At 38.1% G+C, this 15,807-nt stretch overlaps 1 long non-coding RNA gene across 2 annotated transcripts in view; it reads right to left on the bottom strand.

The window, feature by feature from the left end:
- LOC135984517 (uncharacterized) overlaps window positions 1-15,807 on the bottom strand; it is an 89,887-nt gene that overhangs the window by 35,745 nt on the left and 38,335 nt on the right. The window contains exon 2 of one of the 2 annotated variants that reach the window (XR_010605642.1): window positions 797-866. The exons of the other annotated variant lie outside the window; for it this stretch is intronic. This is a non-coding gene — a long non-coding RNA (uncharacterized LOC135984517). The remainder of the gene's footprint in view (window positions 1-796; window positions 867-15,807) is intronic. 2 annotated transcript variants of the gene reach the window in all.

Here is a 15,807-nt window from a genome sequence, read left to right on the forward strand (position 1 = left end):
GACTCTGAAAATTTATTGTGAAAAATATGAGGATTGTTCAAAAGTTCTTCCTTGTTTCTGAATCTTTTTATAAACCACTTGTTATATGTAATGTAGACCAATTATTTTAAAACATGACTAGAAAGTATAGTTTTGGGACTGAATATTGAAACAGCTTGATTAATACGAACCGCTTATTTTCCCTCAGATTGTATTTTATGAATAATGTATTAAAAAAAAAAGTTAAATGACAATGTGGACTATTTTAACGCTTAAAAAAATAAACAATAAAACCACAACCCAAACAAAACAAAACATTTCTAACACAGAAAAACTGTTTATCAGAAAAACTTTTAGTCTAATCTAATAATACCACTCTACTGCCTATCCTTCTCATATAGATAACTCCAGTGGTATGTAGCAAAGTATGAATATATTTAAAAAGTGTGTGTACTTATGTGAATACTCTACTTTTTTATTATTTGTTTTTAGATAGTTTAGTACTTGTCCTAATCAATAACTTACAATGAGACTTCAACAATACTGTACTACTCTGTATTTTCTAGGAACAGACACATGACAGTTATCACAGTCTCAATGACATGAAGCAATTTGGTTGTCAGTCTGAACATTTAGGTCGATACATGAACATAAAAGAGCATTAAAATCTCTGTAGGAAAAGCCACAGAACCTTTTTTTTTTTTTAGTGGATGTGCTTTTACACATAAACTCTTATTTTCATTTGTTCATACATTTATGCTGTCAGCCTTCATAAATATCCATATTTACTGTGTAAATTATTATTGTATATACTCACTTGAGGATTTTCTTGTGTACAATGCAAGTTTGTTTCTTCACTGAAGTAAAATCTCCAAGGAGAGAAAAGTCTATACAAAAATAAGGAATAATTTAAAAAGGATTTATTACAGAAAGTTTCAAATCACTTTTGGTGACTTAACTTTCATAGCATCACAGAATGGTTTGGGCTGGAAGGAATCTTTAAAGATCTAGTCCAGCTTCCCCTGCCATGGGTAGGAACATATTTCACTGCCCAAATCCATGTCCAGCTTGACTTTGAACACTTCCAATGATGTGTCATCCACAGCTTCTCTGGGCAACCTGTTCCAGTGTCTCACTAACCTCAGCATAAAAAAAAAGTCTTCCTAATCTCCAATCTAAACCTACCCTCACTCAGTTTAAAACTGTTGCCCCTTGTCTGGTCACTACTACTTAGTTAAGTCTTTCTCCATCTTTCTCATAAGACGTAACATTTCTTATTATTGAAAATGGAAAAAAAAATGTTGTGAGAGCAATGGCTTGGAATATTTTGTAAGTAAAAATATTCTCTTTACCTATCTCAAACTTCTTTTTTGGGGTTTATTTTAAAATTATAACACCTATGGGCATCAACGGATACACAGAATTCCTGAAGGAGGCAGTGATGAAAAACAGCAACTTAATTTTTTCAGTAAATCATTCTGCAACACAAAGATTAAGTCTATGTAATTCATCATGGATAAATATTATTTCAGAGGATTGGATGTTATGAGCATGTGAAAAACGTGTCATATTCATTTTCAGTTTGCACATAGGAACTCTAGTAGCTGATTGTGTGTCTAATAATTGTCCTCTTCTGTAATACGATGAGATAATAATGGCAAATGCCATTTTCTTCATTTTTTCCTCCATTCTGATTTCCTAAGCTCACTGAGGTTAACAGTTTGCTCATAAATTTTAAAGTCTTCACCTTATGTCTGTTCAACTAAAGAACAGCTATTAGTGGAGGCAAAGGTAGATGCAAAAACCCTAAATCCTATGGGTAGGGCTGATACATCATATAGAAAGAACTTCTAGGTTCAGAACCACATTCTGCATTCAACTACAGTAAAAGAAGGTGGGATCAATTTCACCAGTATTAGCCACCTAAAAGCCAATCAGCTTACCCAGAACTAATGGCTCATTCTGGTTTTACAGCAGTAGGACAGAAACAGCCATCTCTGAATGTTAGCTTGTTCTCTTAGCTTAATCAGTCGAGCCACCACTGCATGCATGTGTATAAATTTCTCTGTCAAGATGGGGAACATAGCTAATCAGCTTAGAATAGCCACTTCACTCCTAGATGGTTATGATTAGGTAAAATCAATCCTACCAGTAATAAATGTCAGACTTGGCAGTAACATCATGAAAGGCTACATCTGGGAAAATAATTAGCATAGTTTCCATATGCAAAGAAGATCTGGATTTCATTAATATTGTTACATATTCTTACTTACTAAGGATCAGACCATTGGTACATTTAAGTTAATGATAAAGATCCAGATTGTTTCCTGGAACTACGACTGCCTTTCCCAAGTATCTTGAGCAACAATTTAATTTTGTGTTGTCATCAGACTACTTATTCTACATATTGGCTTTAGGTTAACAAACATGTCCTATTATATTTCCGATTTCATAAGGTCCAATATCATACTGTGTGATTACCTACTGAAGCAAATTGCACTCAGCTCCAGGTTTTTCCAATAACTCATATTTTTAAACCACACTACTGGTATTACCTGACATACATATATGGCACCTTTCCTTTAGAAAACAGAAGAACAAATTGTTGGGTTTTTTCACCACAAGCTGAAATCAGGAGACAATTGCTATATGTGCCCAAATCCAGGAAATACTGCTGGATTTGGTGGTAAAGCATGTGCCTTTATACCATCATCTGGGATGATGAAATAACTGCCTATACGATTTATCTTTTCTTTGTAGGAATTTGCACAACATAATGCAGCTCAAAATCAGGTTCCGTTTCAACAAGTCCAAGGTGTGAAATGAATGTTTCACACAGCTCTGCTCCTTAGCTCTGGTGTAAGAGACTGGGAAGCACAGTGTTATTTGCAGTGAGGAGAAGCTGCAAAATCAAATTGTTACTTGTATGAAAGCTGTTTCTGTAGAGAAATATCCTCATCTAATGGACCACTCTCTTCACAGAAAGCCTGACTGTTGCAGTATTCTAGGACTTCTAGGCTTTTTTTTTAATGCCACCTACAGTGAATGTAGAAACATATTAAAAAAAGCAGAACATTATGGAAGGGGCGTTAAGAGTTAGCAAGAAAAACTGGATCACTGAGTGACTCACAAAATCCTTGAGAATTTTTTTGTTGAAGATGGTGACATTTATATTTTGACATAACATTTGCCATCACCTTCTTGATTGATGGCAATTGAAAAGAGGCCAACCTTTCCCCTGAAAGAGTAGTATATGGAAAACTGTATATGGAAAAGTACAATTATATCTGAGTGACAAAATTAAATTAATCATCTTAGGACTCTTCAGGTGCAACTACATCTGAACAGCCAACTCCTCTCTAAAGGACAAGAGTGTTTTCAGATAAGGGAAAAACTACAGCTCATGATAAAAAAGTGTATGTTTACTTGACTAAAAGAATAACAAAAAGCAGACTATTTTTTGACAATTCTCAGAGCCTTCCACCTTCATAACCAACTTATGCTTCAAATAAACTAAAGTAAGATACCTGCAGTTTCATAATTTGCATATAGATATTTATCAGAAACACAAATTAGGAGTAGTTCAGTTTTACAAGGGTTTTTAACTGATGTTGTCTTTTCCTTGGAAGTAATGTATGCTTTTGCTATACTCCTCTCCCCATCACCATGGCACAGCCCCAGCAGGTGCAGGGTAGGTGTCTCTCAGGGGGATGGGGCAGCCTTGGATGGTTGGAGCTGGTTGGAAGCAGCTCATTGGATCTGACATGCTCACATGACGGTCACTAACTTGGGGACCTCAATCAGCCATCCAGGGACAGTAGTCTGATAGACCACAGCAGTGGGGGAGGAAAGCCCTTTGTGTCAAGGGGAAGGGGAGAACTGCACCTCCAGAGCCCTAAGGAAGGGGAGCCCCTGAAAGAGGTGGCTGCACCTTCCATGTGCACCCTGCTCCTCCTGGTGGGGACCACAGGACAGTAAGTTGTTGTATCCCCTCCTTCCAATAGGCACATTCACTTGGCTAAAGTCTGAAACTGTCAACCTGTGCCCCTGAAGGACAGTGGAAGGGCAACCAAAATGCTGGAGTAAGAGAGAAAGATGATGGGAAGGGAGCATCGTAGAACAATTTTAAATGTGTTATTAATTAAGCTTTTTTGTATAAATTTGTATATGACTGTTACTGTCTTTGTAACTGAACTAGTAATAGCTGTTTATTGTATTTTTTTTTAGGCCGTAAAAGCCTTAATTGGACTAAGAATAAATCTTCATTCCATAAGTACAGAGTATTCCCTTTTACCTGTAACAAGATTTCGAATAAAAAAACCTTGATCCTCCATTACTGGCTGGTGATGTCCTTGGCATCTGAAGCCAAGGACTCTGTCAGAGCTCCAGAGGGATGATGAAATTGTCCAGGCATTGGGCTGGAGGAAGGGCAAGTGCCTATGTCTGGTGCTAGGGCAAGGGTGGCTTCACCTGTAAGAGGTGAGCTGTGGTCCAGCTGAGCACACAGTCACCAGGAGTAGGAGCTATAGCAGGACAAGGGCAAGCAGCATAACCCAAAGGAGAGAGAACAGGTGACTGATGAGGTCCACCCAGAGATGTTGCAGAAGCAAGACCCTGAAACATACACTTCAGGGAAGGAAGACAGTGAGAGACTACCCTTAGAAGAAGAGTGCATGGGGATTCCCAAGGTGAATTGTGCTAGAAACTTGTGACCTATGGCAACAGAGGGAAGATTCCTTCTTTTTCTCCAGAACTGCAGTTACCAAAGGGATACAGTGTCCTGGCAACAGATTAGGCAAGACTAGTCAGAGTCATCATCAGATCTACCTGAGCCTCAATCAAGTATGCATACTAAGAGGGAAAGGCAGATGATGACTCTCACTCATGTGGAACAAAACATTGAACACAACATTGCATGTAAGAACAAGGTTCTTCATTGAGAGGGTGGTTAGACACTGGAACAGGCCCTCCAAGGAAGTGTTCATGGCATCAAGCCTGTCAGAGTTCAAGGCGGGTCTGGATAACACTCTTAGTCGTATGGATTAGTTTCAGGTAGTCCTGCAAGGACCAGGGAGTTAGTCTTGACGATCCTTATGAGTCCCTTCCAACTTGAGATATTCTATGATTCTATGAGGCTATGAATTTCGGTGCTTATACCAAAGTTATTAAAATACCTTCTCTAAATATTTTTGAAGGAAATATTTTGACTTTATAGCATATCAATACCTGATCACAAACTTCAAAGAATGAAAAAAAATAAAGACACATATGGAGCTTGTAGAGTGTGTATCATGTTTTCATGGCAGCTACAAATTTTTAGAGGTATCACGGAAACAAGGAGGAGAAAGAACAGTAATGGATGTGCCATTGCTGTTCAGTAGCCATTTTCCTTCTTGGGGACCACTAGTAGAACAGATGGAGCTGCCCTAGGTGCCAGCCTATGCAATAGCTCTTCTGTTATTTAACATCTTGCAAGAAAGGCAGTGAAAAGACTCTTAGCCTTGTTAATCAATTCTGATTTGTGGCCAATGTTTGCTGCAGAGAGAGATTGCTTTTCAAGCCACATTCTCTTTTTGTTGTTGCTATAGTTGTCTTTCCTTTTTCCAGTGTAACTATATCTAAGAACCAAACAATATATGAACTCCTGCCAGTTTTTAGCTATGTACGTAAAGGATGATGTAAAGAGCTTTGTGTACACATACGCAGGCACATCGCAAGAAGAGCCACAGGCCACGAATGCATTGCAAAGAGCAAGTTTTATTTTAGTTACCTCTCTACTGGGGGATCTCCAAAGTCGCACCTGAGCTCCGAGGCAGAGGTGATACAAGCGGGGACGCAGGTGCTGGTAAGTTCAGCCCTGCTGGAAGATCACTGGGCCTGCTGAGCTCGCCTGGATTTCAAGGCTTCAGGCAGGTGCAGCCTCCCGCTCTTGCTCACAACAAAGCAGGAATCTCAGACATAGTGATAAGATGCCTGGAGTGTCTCACAGGCCTATGTTATCTAACACAGAGGTTCTATTCATCAAGCACACAAGGTGAGCAAAACAATTAGTGTGATGTATGTGCTTTTTCTCCAGACAGGTGCAAGTCACTTTGAGCGTATTTACATTTAACTAACCTCCTTGCCAAATCTTCCACTACATTCCCATACAAACTTCCTGCAACACTGTTGTGGACGTTGCAGTTCCAGAGTCTTCAAACCAATTCCACTGGAAGTCTTTGGTGTATTCCTTACTGTGAGCTCTTTTGAAAAGTGATTAAATTAACTGTTTAATTCCTGTGACTCTGAAAGCAGTAATCCTGATGAAGTCTGAATAATGAGGCCTTTGGAGATGTCTAGGAACTAATTACATATCCCAGGAAGACACATCTGTGAGAACCTGGAAAAAAAAATCGAAACATAGTGCGAAGAAACTGTTACTTTAGGGCAGGTGTATATAAGATTATCTTACAGGAGTAAGAACTTTTGCTCCTGTTTGTTCTTACATCTTCAGTTGAGTATGAAGAAACTGGAAAGCAGAACCCTAGAGTTACTATGTTTATTTTCTCAAAACAGCAAATACACATTAAATAGACATTTGAATGCTTATATGATCTATTGGTTGTACATTAAAAGTATTCTTCCAAAGAATACTTAAGAAGACACCAATTTCTGGGGAGGAAACTGAATAAGAACAGAAACACTGTTCAGCACTGGCTTAGCTCTGCTACCATTGAAATCAGTGGACATACTCCTGCACTGGTATGTGCACTGGTATGTCTTTATTAGCATGATCAGGAAAAAAAAAAAGTTTCCTTTATCTCTATAAACACATTGTGCAAAGACAATCATTAATTTTTTGCTGTTCCTGCTAATCTCCAAATAGCAAAAAACCAAAATATAACTGCTGTGTTCCAGAGAGGTAAGCACAATTTTTAACATAAGTACTGTGGGATACATTGTCAGCATATTTGGATAGAATTTTTTGGTTTGTTTTCAAATCTGGGCATAATATTACCAGGCTGCCCTCTAAATATTTCCAATCACGCAAAATTATTTTCCAAGCTTTTTCAGTCACCAAGGCTTGCCCGTTTAACTGAGCACTTTGGTTTTTATTATCTTTCTCTTGCATATAGTGTAATTTTCACATAAGTAACTAAATCAGTTTCTCCCCTTTTTTGTCTTGGTTGTAGACTATGAGGTTCACTCTAGGAGCTTCAGTTAGGGTCCTCACATAGCAGAATTTCTAGAACTTTACAACCACTTCTCCCATCTCTGCTTTTCACTCTTCTCCCTGTGGAGACAGCTCATACTTCCACTGGGCCACACAGAACCTCAGTTACTCTGTAGCAGTGTCTCAGAGAGCCAGAGGCCATTTCAAAGAAGATGATGGTTGGATGACAGCTGTTAGGCCTCAGTGCTCTATGCTAAGTTAATTCATAGCAAATGAAAGTGAAATGTAAACAGTATGGCAGGAACGCACCCCACCATATACTTGTTACTCTTTTCACAATTGAAATCAATGAGTTCAGAAGAAGACATATAGGATTTTGGTTAAATTAAGATATTATTGCATTTCTCTGACTAAAAGAAGCCTTGAAATGGGCACAGATTCCACTTAAACTCTGTGATCTCAGTCCTTAACTTTCTGAAAGTCATTACTGAGTGTCCTGGTTTCAACCAGAATGTTTTTCTTCCTAGTAGCTGGCTGGAGGACTGGGCAGAGAGGAACAAGGGTAAGTTTAGGGTCCTGCACCTGGGGAGGAGTAACCCCAGGCACTAGTACAGCTTAGGGACAGACCTGCTGGAAAGCAGCACTGCAGAGAAGGACTTGGGAGATCTGGTCGACAACAGGCTGACCATGAGTCAAAAATGTGCCCTTATGGCCAAGAAGGCCAGCGGTATCCTGGGGTGTATTAAGAAAAGTGTGATCAACAGGTCGAGAGAGGTTATCCTCCCCCTCTACTCTGCCCTGGTGAGGTTGCATATGGAGTACTGTATCCAGTTCTGGGCTCCTCAGTTTAAGAAGGATAAGGAATTACTGCAGGGCGTTCAGCAGCTGGCTACAAAGATGATTAGGGGCCTAGAGTGCCTTTCTTATGAAGAGAGACTGAGAGAGCTGGGTCTATTCAGCCTGGAAAAGAGAAGGCTGAGAGGGGATCTCATCAATGTTTATAAATATCTCAACGGCGGGTGTCAGGAGGATGAGACCAGACTCCTTTCAGTGGTGCCCAACAATAGGATGAGAGGCAACAGGCACAGACTGAAGCACATGAGGTTCCACTTGAATATAAGGAAAAACTTCTTTACTTTGAGGATGCCAGAACATTGGAACAGGCTGCCCAGAGAGGTTGTGGAGTCTCCTTCTCTGGAGACATTCAAAACTCACCTGGACTCATTCCTGTGCAATCTACTCTAGGTGTACCTGCTTTAGCAGGTGGGTTGGACTAGATGATCTCCAGAGGTCCCTTCCAACCCTAACCATTCTGTGATTCTGTGATAACGCTGTGTTTTGGATTTAGAATTAAACTAATGTTTAAAATACACTGATGTTATAGTTGTTGCTAAGTAGTCAAGGACTGTTCAGCTTCTCACATGATGTCAGGTGCACAAGAAGCTGGGAGAGGTCACAGCTGGGACAGCTGATCCAAACTGGCCAAAGGGATATTTGGTACCATATGACATCATGCTCAGTATAAAAGTTGGGGGAAGAGGAAGGAACAGGGGAATGTTCGGAGCTACGGCGTTTCGTCTTCCCAAGTAACTGTTACTTGTGATGGAACCCCACTGTCATGGAGATGGCTGAATACCTGCCTACCAATGGGAAATAGCGAATGAATCCCTTGTTTTGCTTTGCTTATGCGAGCTTTTGCTTTACTTATTAAACTGAGTTTATCTCAGCTCAAGAGTTTTCTCACTTTTCCAATTCTCTCCCCCATCCCACCAGGAGGGAGTGAGCAAGAAGCTGTGTGGCACTTATTTGCCATCTGGGGTTAAACCATGACACTGAGGTAAGTAACGATCTGTGGGCAACATTATGAGTTGATCTCCATTTTGACCTAAACTTCTTACTTGCCTTTAGCCATGAGAAACGCTGCCTTGTGATATACAATCTGCAGATTGCTTTCCTGACAACCCTTTGTATTGTCAGAATGAAGCAAAGAGGACTTCATACAAATTAATAAGGCTGATACAAATTTTTGAGAAATCATATTGCTTTGCCACAATGTCTGGTATACAATAAAAACATATATAAAGCTACCAGTAGTAAAGAACAATTAATATAATAATATTACTATAAGATAGTTAATTAAAGAAGCAGAGGAAAAGATAGCAGAGGATTTTGTTGACTATGCATAAGCACCTGTGATAGGAAGCTCTCCTTCTAGGTTGACTTACTTTCTTATATTCCTAGCTGGACTTTCAGAAAATGGGGAAATTTTCAGTATTAGAATAAGCTTGGAATAAAAAGTGATCTAGAAATATTTACAAAAACTCACATATTACAAAATAAAAGATGAGGGTGTTTGAACTTTTGTTTAAGATTATTGCTAACATTTACTTCAATATGTTGCTGAGAAAACCTAGCAAAATTTGGTCCAGCCCTCTGCTCAAAGCAGCGTCAACTAGAGCAAGTTGCTCACATTGAGGTGCAGTCAGGTTATGCATAGGAACAAGGACAGACTCTACAGACTTTCTGGGTAACCTGTTCCAGTGTTTGACAACCCCTGTGGTGAAAAAAACCCACCAGTTTTTCATTTGTTTACTAACAATCTTTTCTACACTATTTTATTTTGGATTTTAAATTTAATTTCTATTTTACTGTGGTGACACTTTCCTTTTGGAGAGGGGGAGGGGTCCTTTTGTATTGGAAGTAAGTTAGAAAAGAGGAATAAGTTATGCTTCCTCTTCAACTATCCCTTTACCTGAGATACCTATCCAAGTTTCTTTGAGATCCAACTAAAATTGAAAAAAATGTTTACAGTGTTTTCAAATCAAAGTCTTCACTGAATAGAGGATTTCTGTGTGTGAAGAAAATATTTAGGGACTTTTTTTTCTTGTCCTTCAGTGAAGTTTTCAATGAGAATCATAAGTTACAGCCTTAATTGACATAGAACAAACATCTACTTCTTGAAACACAGGAGCTACTGTAGTAATAGGCAGTTCTAGTAGGTTGCCACATTTTCCAGAGATCAGGCACTAGAGGGGAATGCAAAATCAAGTCTTTGTTTATGTATATATGTATGTATATATGTATGCATATATGTATGTATATATGTATGTATATGTATATATGTATATATACACATGTATATCTATATGTATATATGTACATACATATTTATGTATATATGTATATATGCTTATATATACAATGAGTCAGCCATAAATTTAAAAAAAGAGAAAAAGAAAAAACAAATAAACACCTCAGCATTCAAAATGAACACACCATTAAACATGCTTCTAAAACACTGATATAAATAACAACGAATCAATATCTGCTAGTACTGAGAATATGACCTTATTCCATCAGGCCTTGTAATAATGGAAAGGCTTTTATTCAACTCAGAGTGCACTTGAATAAATGAGAGGTCACCCAGGATCTGTTCCCTACTGGTCTGTGTTTTTTATTAGAATAATGTAATATCTCCAACTTAGTTGCTGACTAATGGATCTCCCAGCTTTTAGAATTCATAAAACATATCAACTTTCTAAGTAAATTTTGTTTCATCTGATATTATTATAAAATATGAAATAAATGGCTGCATTTTTTTGCCTGTCTCGTTATTTTAAAACAGGATTTTTTCTGTTGTCTAAAAAGATGAAAACTATTTTATGTCAACGATAAATAAGAGATGCTGCAAACATGCTATGCTGTCCTGAATGTGAGGATGTACTATAATACTTTAAGAGATGTAATTTAAGTCTTAGAGTCTGTTTTCCTTCTAAAACAAGAAGGGATCTTATAACTGAAAACTTCTCAAGTACTTAATCTAGTATTGGAATCTTTCAAAAAGAGCCATGAACTTTTTCAGTCTTTGAAAATAAGAATAGTAAATAAAATTATTTATTTTGTCATAATACAATTAAGATAGTTTGTATCCTATATCTGCCATCCTTTTCCCACTGAATAGAACCTTATTCTCAAAAGAATACAATTGGTATTAATTCTTCTGCAGTTTGTTAAACTGTCTTGGATGGGTTTCCTCTAACTTTTAGCACTAAGGATATTTGAACTAAGAGTACGGCTGCCATACATTCACTATAGAGTAAATGGAAAGAGATTATTATTATTTACCTGAATTATCCTCTACAACTGCCCATCTCCCAATATAAACTATATTTTCAACATAATAATCTCATTTATGAGCCTAAAATTAGATGGAATAAATCTGGATCAAAATATTTCACTACTTTTGGTGATTATTGTAGCAAAATCTTACTGTAGTGTTTATTAGAAAGAGCAAAGCAAGAGCAGCAACAACAAAAAAGGAGCAGCTCAGTGAGTTTTTTGAAGTACTTTTCACCAGTAATGTGAAGGTGAATTTCAACATGAAACATACTGGTTGATAAAAGCAATGCTTTTTCAATATTTTACCTATAAAGGACAGCCAAAACTATCTGCTTAAATTTTAAACATAAACTTCCAGTACTAAAAATGTTAGAGAAAGAAGACAGGTATAAATGAAATATCAGTTATTCCTGTAGTTTTGGTTCTCCACAGAGAGATATTGTGTTTATTTTTCACAAAGTATAATTTACTAGATTAATCTTTTCTTATGCTTTAGCAAATATAAGCTAACAACTTTTTATATGTTGGTAGAAGTGGAAAAATTAAAAAAAAAATATTAGTTCAAAAGACATTGTTAAAGATTATGCTATGTGAGTGTTTAATTATGTACAGGACTGCAGTAAACAAAAGAAAAGTAATGATAGAGGATGGAACATTACATGGACATGCTGCTATGTATTTTTGTTTGAAAGCATTTAAGAGTGGTTTTATAATTAGAATATTATAAATGTCCATGTTGTCACAAAAGGAATTCTGAGAAGTGGTAATGGGAACACAGCATATGCCTCTTTCTGTTCCTTTTCCAGTAGATTAATTCCCTGCAAAAATGTATTGCAGCAATATCTATTTTTAATTAGGACCAGAGGACTGCAACTAAATCAGATTCTTATACAGTTAATGCCTTGTTTCAGGACCTTACCTAAAATACAAATCTGTTACTCTTCCTTATATATGTAGATATTTTATTTTGCCTTCATACTGGATGGATTTTTGCCTCATAATTTTGAAATCATGTATGTTCTTCATATAAATAATCAGTGGGCATTATTCATTATTGTTGTCATAATAAATATTTTAAGGAATCATCTAATAGTTCATTATTTTTAGAATTACTAGGTTTTTCAGAAAATACTGCAGTATGAGATAATCATGTACCTAAAAAAATGCTCCATCTCAGCATTTACAGAAGGTCGAGCTTATACTGAGTTCCATAATGGAATGAGATCATTGTAGAGACTATGCTGAAGAAAATGAACATGGCTGCTATGTGTTCATGATAATTATATTAGTAAACGTCATCAATTCAGCTTGTTTTATGAAACATAATGAAATACTCCAATAAGACTCCGAAATATTAAGCCCACAAAGAGAATAAAAGCATAATTTTGTGAATTGGAGTAGCCTAATTAATAACCTTGGACTAACTTCTTAAGGTAATGAACTGGATGACTTCAAATAGAAAGACAGTTTGCATAAGTTAATTCTAAGTGATGCTTGCCTGTTTGTTTTTTGTTGATGTTTTTGTTGTTTTGTTGTTGTTTTACAGCATAAAATGATGGGTTTTGCACTGCTTTGCAAAATTTCCCCAGGTAGTAGAGAGAAAATAATATTTATCTGGAATCACTAAAATGTAATATTAGTTGATACCTGGCATACAGAGATAAATATATTGTTCAATAAAGGCAATTTGCTCAGTAAAATTTTATCTTTTCTCATATTCTACCTCTGCAAGATCTTTGCACACAAGATTGCCCTTAAAATAATATTGTTTCAAACAGAATGGGTATTAATGTGATTCAAATCCCTTTAATGTTACAAGAACAAAATGCAAAGATGATAAAGGGAGTTGCTCATTAAATATCTTGAATTTGAAACTGAAAATTCTCAAGAATACAGTTAGTTCATAGAGTCATGGAATAGTTTGGGTTGGAATGGACCTTCAAAAGTCATCTAGTCCAACTCCTCTGCAATGAGCAGGGACATCTTCAACTAGATCAGGTTGATCAGATCCCTGTCCAGCCTGGCCTTGAATGTCTCCAGGGAGGGGGCATTTACCGTCTCTCTGGGCAACCTGTGCTGCGAGGGCAAAAACCACGGACTCCGCACAATCCAATGTGAATCCAGCTGAAGCCATTTATTACTTGTTACAATTCTCCTTAAGTATCTTTTTGCTTTGTTCACGCGCTTACAGGCTGCATGTAATTGGGTAATGGTTACTGTTCATGTGCCACAGACTAACAAGGGATTGGATTTTTACAGTTAGCATGAGCTCTAACATTCAGCATTACCTCACTATAAAATTGCTGACTTGCTGACTCTTGATTTCTTCACTGGACACACTTTCTCTTGTTCTCGCTCAAGGCTGCTCCAAGTCACGTAAGGCACGTAGGCTGTTTTGCTCTTGTTCACATAGGCCTCACAGGCCTGTTCAGTTCGGTTCCATATAATGTCCATTCTTTTCAAGAAAATCCCTCAAATCTCCCACACTGTGCCAGTATTTTACCACCTTCATTGTAAAAATTTCTTCCTAATGTCTAGCCTGACTCTCTCGTCCTTTAGTTTAAAACCATTACCCCTCATCCTATTGTAACAGGCCCTGATAAAAGGTCTGTCCCCCTTTTAAGTACTGAAAAGCCATAATGAGGTCTTGTCGGAGCCTTCTTTTTTCCAGACTGAACAAGCCCAGGTCTCTCAGCCTGTCCTCACAGGAGAGGTGCTCCAGCCCTCTGATTGTCTTGGTGGCCATCCTCTGGACGCTCTCCAGCAGGTCCACTTCTTTCCTGTACTGAGGGCTCCAGGGATGGATGTAGCACTCCAGGTGGAGTCTTACCAGAGAAGAGGGTCAGAATCACCTCCCAGCCCAAGATATGATTGCCCTTCTGGGCTCAAGCACATGTCACGCTGGCTCATGTCCATTTTTTCATCTACCAGTACCCCCAAGTCTCTCTCTGCAGGGCTGCTCTAAATCCCTTCAACCTCCAGCTGGTATTGATACTGGGGGTTGTCCTGACCCAGGTGTAGGACCTTGCACTTGGACTTGTTGAACCTCGTGATGTTCGCACGGGCTCACTTCCCAAGCTTGTCCAGGTCCCTCTGGATGGCATCCCATCCCTCAGGTGTGTCAACTGCACCACTCAGCTTGGTGTCATGCACAAACTTGCTGAGGGTGCACTTGATCCCAATGTCCATGTCATTGAAAAAGACATTACAGAGTGCTGATGCCAGTATGGACCCCTGAGGGACATCACTTGTTACCAGTGTCCATCCAGATATTGTGCCATTCACCACTACTCTCTGGGTGTGACCATCCAGCCAGTTCCTCATCCAACAAGCTGGTCATCCATGTTATATTTGTTCTATCTCATTCTGAATTTAATATGGAATGTATGGTGTTGGCAGTTGTCCCCAGTCGTTGCATGGAGAACAGATTTCATGAAATTGAGTATCATAAAATAATTCAAAACACTGGTTAAAGAAAGACTGGAGAATAAGAGATAAAAGAAAATTAAACTAGAAAAAAATCATGTGTCATCTGGTACATCTAATTCAGGTACCTTATTTAGTGTTTAATTTACAAAAGATGCACTCCTAGACCCAGAGGTCCATCCCATCAACTAAAATTATACTTTTTGCATTGACTGATGATTCAGTCTCTCAAATTGAAAAAATATAAATCATCCTTAGTGCAAGATCATAATGAAAGGATATTCTTAGTACCCTCATGGTGCACAAACCTGACGGTTAAAGCAGACAGAGTTGGAATATGTGAACTCTAGACATTTCTTAGCCAACGGATTGAACCTGTGCCTCCCACAGCTGAGGAAAATTCTCCAAGTACTAGATATGTACTAGTACTAGTTCTTTCTGTTCCTCTGATTTCAATCTTAGATTACTTTAATCTGCCCGGGGTTTTAGGATTTTCCAATTCAGAAATGGAGTGCAGCTTGTTAACATCAAGCTTCTAATAGCCTTTTGAAGGGAAAAATGGCACGGCAGAAAACTTTAGGCTGAAGAAATGCCAAGTCATAACTCTTATGCAAATGTCACTCATCCTTCAAAAAATATTCAGAAATGAAAATTCGAATTTTCCTGTTAAATTCTGTCATGGGCAAAAGGGAGCACATCATACATATGTGGAGCCAAGATTTAATGTTAGGCCAAATAATGCTTTAACAGTCTAATAGTCCAAATTATCTATTTGTAGAGAGAAACTTAATTAGAAAGGCAGCCAAAATAATAATATTAGTTAGATAAAGCCCAAACCAAAAGTACGTATTCTTTATTGTTTTTCTTGGGCATTGTGCTCTTCCTTCTAATGTCCTGCTGTGCCAGCTGATCTAAGGTGAAGCAGAAAGTAATTGCTGAAATCATGGTTGCAGCCCACTCATCCCAAGGACCTGCTCAAGGCTTTGAGGTGCCATTTCTCCTTCCCCAGGCTGTTGTTATCTCGTCTAGGGGCCGCATGGGAGAGACAGAAGGTGCTTCGCACCCTGTGACAAAAATGGCTGCTGTTTCCCCCAGCCCAGGTCTGTCAGGCCATTTCCCCTGGCCACTAG

This window comes from Caloenas nicobarica, chromosome 1 (genome assembly GCF_036013445.1).
Source record: "Caloenas nicobarica isolate bCalNic1 chromosome 1, bCalNic1.hap1, whole genome shotgun sequence".
NCBI lineage: Eukaryota > Metazoa > Chordata > Aves > Columbiformes > Columbidae > Caloenas > Caloenas nicobarica.